This window comes from Bidens hawaiensis, unplaced genomic scaffold (assembly GCF_021521415.1).
Source record: "Bidens hawaiensis isolate Kalapana, Puna unplaced genomic scaffold, B.hawaiensis_p1.1 tig00005649_1, whole genome shotgun sequence".
Classification (NCBI taxonomy): domain Eukaryota; kingdom Viridiplantae; phylum Streptophyta; class Magnoliopsida; order Asterales; family Asteraceae; genus Bidens; species Bidens hawaiensis.
The window spans coordinates 720,898-726,303 of record NW_027491367.1 but is presented as its reverse complement, the minus strand read 5'-3'; positions in this window follow the sequence as shown (position 1 = coordinate 726,303).

Below are 5,406 nucleotides of genomic sequence, written 5' to 3'. Positions count from 1 at the left end.
AGATAACAAAGTTGTCCGCAAGAACATAACCAGATAAATGGGTTTTGAATCCAAAGTTTCCAGAGCAAACTGCGACACTGACCAACTATTTTAGAAATAGTGCAGACATTTCTAAAGCAATTACTCTCCAAAATGTAGATATCTTTGCATGAAAACTGTAACAATTCGTTTTTTTTTTCATTTAATATTTTTATCCTTTTACACGACCCGTTTTATGTTCGGGAAATTTTATCTATAAAATTATCGCGTTTATCGAGTTATTTAATATTTCAATACTATTGTATAATTATTTATTTACTTTATGTAAAATTTTTTTAAGATTATACATTTTTAACCCTACATTATACTTTAACCCTATTTTGTATTGATGTGCTAAAAGTAGTCAAATAATTATTAACTAAATTACGCTAATCTAGACATAAGTAATACTCTAGACTCTTTAAACTCGACTAAACTACTGACCGACAAGTGAACCGATCGACTCTAGTATAGCTAAGTAAGTACGGATATCGAACCCACTTGTCTCTTTAAACTACGTATATTAACTAATTAATTAGACTCGACTAACTGACACGACTGTTTATTTATTATTATTAAAGGGGGTTTTTAAACTATATTATATTAAACTAATAAAATAAACTAATTAATAAAAGACAACGAATTAAACACAAGACAAACAAGTTTGACTGATTTAGGTGATGATGAAAAACCACCTAGGCTAGAATCCCCAAAGTTTCAGTTATCAAATAGTTGGAAAATAATAGTTATGGAACTGAGATCGTAAAATAGACACTTAAAAGAAAATCCGAACATGACCCCTGTCCATTCAAGAAGACACATATGAGTTTCTAACAAGTTTTAAGACTGTAACATCCTAAATTTTAATTATAAATAAAGAAAGTTATGTTTAGTGATTTCACGTTGTTAATTATTTAATGTCGAGTAAGGAGGGAGATGGGCTTAGATTGCGTAAGATGGGTTAAATGAGAATGGGCCTCGGGTCCGTGGGCTTAGAGGGATATAAATATCCCATCCCAAACCCAATCTTTCATTTCCACCTTCTTTCTTCACACACTCAAAACACACACATACTAACCGATCAAGATTCGAAGCCGAGACCCGAGATTTTGTTGATAGATCTGAGTTGGTAAGGTAAGAACAAATCCACCAAAGCTTATATTACTGAAAATGGTTAGGATTTGATGGGTTAACCGAACCCGAAACCCAAACTGCCCAAATCGGACCCCTAAAACGTCGATTTTAGGCCGATTTGATGGTTGGGATTTGTAGGCGCCGATCATACGATTCCGTGGGTACCAAAATCGAGTTATTTGGCTAAGAAACGAAGGATTTATGGGCAAACAGATCTGCAGCGCGATAACTTCGCCTGCAAGATTAAGTTCGCCTGATGAACTTCGCCTTCAAGCGTAACTTCGCCTTCAAGCGTAACTTCGCCTAAGGATAACTTCGCCTACGGCCAAGTTCGCCTAAGGTATAACTTCGCCTGAAGCCAAGTTCGCCTAAGGTTTAACATCGCCTGAAGCCAAGTTCGCCTAAGGTTTAACTTCGCCTGAAGCCAAGTTCGCCTAAGGTTTAACTTCGCCTGAAGTGAAGTTCGTTTATAAAATAAATGAAAAACCTAATGGAAAATGTGTTAAGGCAGTTATCGAAAATAAAATTTTTCCAAGCTGACCTGGCAGCTTAACCCCAGCCAGGGGCTCTGCCCCTTGGACCCCGCTAGGGGCTGCCGCCCCTAAAACCCCGCTGCCAGAGGCGCTGCCCCCGGACCCCCGTTCGTTGTGGGTCATATATAGATAGAAATACAAAACGAGTAGTAGTAGTTAATTGATATGTGTAAATATTATACAGTTAGCCGAGCCCAGTTAAAGAAAGGAATTACGATCAACGGCGAGCGTAACAGGATCCAGGTGAGTTTCTAGCCCCATTCCTTGTTATGTTTTCGGGGCTGTGTGCATACTTGATGTGTTGTTAATACATTTATCCTAAGTGATAAGTGTATGCCATATGTGATATATGTGATATGTATGAATGATTGCTTGATGGTTCGTGAACGATCTTCGGATATTGCACGTACTGTCAGGTTGTAACGTTATAAATCCATATGTGATATATGTGATATGTATGAATGATTGCTTGATGGTTCGTGAACGATCTTCGGATATTGCACGTACTGTCAGGTTGTAACGTTATAAATATGGCAAGTATGATATGTATGTTTATGTGTATGAACGTAATAAAGTTAATAAAAGAAGGAAATGACGGTTGTATGGTTGTATGGTTACGAAAAGGGTACCAAGCCCTAATAATACTCGAGGTATGTTGCATGGTTGTATGGTAACGAAGAGGGAACTGAACCCTACTAATATTCGAAAGCAAGGGACCGGACCCTTATAATATCTGTGATGTTAGGGACCAGACCCTTATAATATCTGTGATGTTAGGGACCAGACCCTTACAATATCTGTGAGGATAGGGACCAGACCCTTCATAATATCTGTGATGTTAGGGACCAGACCCTTATAATATCTGTGATGTTAGGGACCAGACCCTTATAATATCTGTGAGGTTATAGGGCGAAAGGCTCTTTAAAACGTATGATTATGAATGTAAAGAAAGTATGTAAGTAAGAAAGAAAGTATGTAAGTAAGAATGAAGGTATGAGTACTTATGTGTGTATAAAAGAAAGTTATGAGGTTAAGTACGTATGTATGTAATAAGGTATTGTATGGTATTGTATGATTAACTAGAACTCACTCAGCGTAGCTGACTTTTAGTATGCACGCAGGTGAGTAGGATGAGACAGCTGGCTTGAGTGGAGGACACATGGCAGAAGACTAAAGCCTGGCATCTGAAGATCTGATATGTTTTATAAGTTATGTTTTAATTTTGGAAAGACAAAAGGAATGTTTTACGACATGATTATGAATTGATATGTAATGTTTTATGAAAGTTTTATATTCCGCGTAAAGTTTTAATTAACTCTGATATTTAGAACTGTGTTTATGAGTAAATCCAACACGAAAGTAGGGTTACCGGTGACGGGGCCTTACAAAGACACCCTAGTTATATGTATTAAACTTCCTTACGGTTATCTAACTAATTTATGAAAGAGTACCATTATAGTGAAATCATAACTTACAACGCGAAAATCAAAGGTAATTTAATAAACTCAATTGACTCGCTAGACAAGGTTAATTAATCAAACATAGATGGACTCCTGACAAAGAACTAAATCTAGCAATCTAAATCAACAAAGAGTTAACAATAACCTATCACCTTACAGCTTTCTAGGTTAGCATCACACTTTTATTCGCTTGACTAATAATATTATTCCCATGGTTTTATTGCAAATCAACCACAAACTAGTCAAGAACACACAGTAAATGACCTAACAAAATCCTATAATATGACAACCAAGATAATGTGGAATAATAAAACTAGAACAACCAAAACCAAGTACACATACGCATAAATCAAGTAAAATCAAATAATTTACTGAATCATAAAACTATAATGAAAAGAAACAATCCAACTAAAATCAAAACATCAACGATAGTTCATCATAAGCCTAGGCAGTCTATAAAGTTTAGCCTAGAATCTTAATAATATAAGAAATCATGGTGAAAATATGATAAACGAAATCATGGTGAAAATATGATAAACGAAAGATTAAAGACGATAAAACCCATTGTCTTCGATCTTCAACTAGTGATTCCTTGCCTTCAAAACCACCAAATAACTCCAAAATATGCTCCAAGAACTCCAAATTTGGCTCTGGTTCGTAGGGTATTCTTCAGGTTAAGGTTAAGGTTAAGGGTGTATTTATATTGAAACAGCGCCCAAAACCTGACAAAAACGGAAACTTTTTGGAAATATTTGGTCTAGGCACCGCGCGGCCATGAATGGCCCCAATGGCCTCGCGGTGCGTCACTATACATAGGGTGCCGGTCCGACCGGTCTTTTCTGACCGGTTCTCCTTCCGGTTCCTTCCTGACGCTTTCTGGCTTCTCGTTTTGACTCGTTTTTCGCCCTTTTCGATCACGATCAACTCCCGGTACCTACAAAACATAATAATGTTAGTAGTATACAAATCTTGACTAAAAACGAACAAAAACTAATTAAAAATTAAATAAAATCTACAAGGGAAACATATATATTTAGCATTATATCATGTATCCATCTATATAACATAGGGACTAGATTTGTAATTTGTTTAATATTTATATTATAATCAAGATCCAACACCCAACTCGTCTCCAAACCCGTGACCCGTGACCTATTTGATGTCTTGTACCACAATCTTCGTCCTAAATAAGGAATTTATATATGCGAATCGTTCATACAGCCTCAACTATCTTCACCGACGTAGTTAATTTGGTAAACTAGATCAATAAGGATGCGGTTTACAAAAATATGAAACCGTCCATAGTAGATGGGTGTTATACCATCTAGAAGTGATGGTATTGCAATTAAATTGACCTGCACGTTTTATATACCATCATGACATAAACCCCCATGGTTAATTTTTTTTATCGAAGCCGTCTAGCCCCATAACAAGCTCGCGTTTAGGCGTCCATTCCCATTGTCGTCTAACGTCCCTCCGGCAGCGATTAAGGTAATTAATAGGTGTAATGTGGTCGTCGTTGATCCATAATCAAAAGCCCAAATCAAATTTTAACAACCAATTACTGGATTAATCAATTATGATTCTAGGGTTTATCCAGTTTGGATTTTTATCAGCCTATTATTTAAACTTATGTTTTCATTTGATACACAACCGACATCTTACTCCAGTTGGTTTGGTGTGTGTGTTAAACCCTTGTGCCGGCCACCACGCGGTTTCGAGCCCCATTGAACCCAGTTTTGTTGTTTTATTTTTGGTTAATGGATTTTAAGGTTTAAATTGATTAATTAACTAATTATAATAATTATGACATATTAAATAAACATTATACTATTTAAACCGACACCATTAAGTTTAACGTTCTTGACAAATAATCTCGTTATGGATTTCTTTGGCATATATATAAATAAATAAATATATATATATACACACACACTAGTTTTATCCACCGTATTACGGGGGTTGTTTTATATTATTTGTTTTTAATATTTATTTATATTTTGAATTTATATTTTTTTATTGTATGAAAGTTAATAATATACTTATGGTTTGATGATAAATTGTTTCACAAATAAATGAGATGTTATAACATGGTTTAAAAGCTATATGGATTTGATGAGACCCAAGACCCGCTTATTTTTTATTATAAAATTGGTTTTTTAATTATAAATAATATATATCTTCTTTTAAATAAATCATATATTAATTTTCGTATATCCCTACTTTATAGGATTTTTATATCAAATATTTGGTGAGATTAG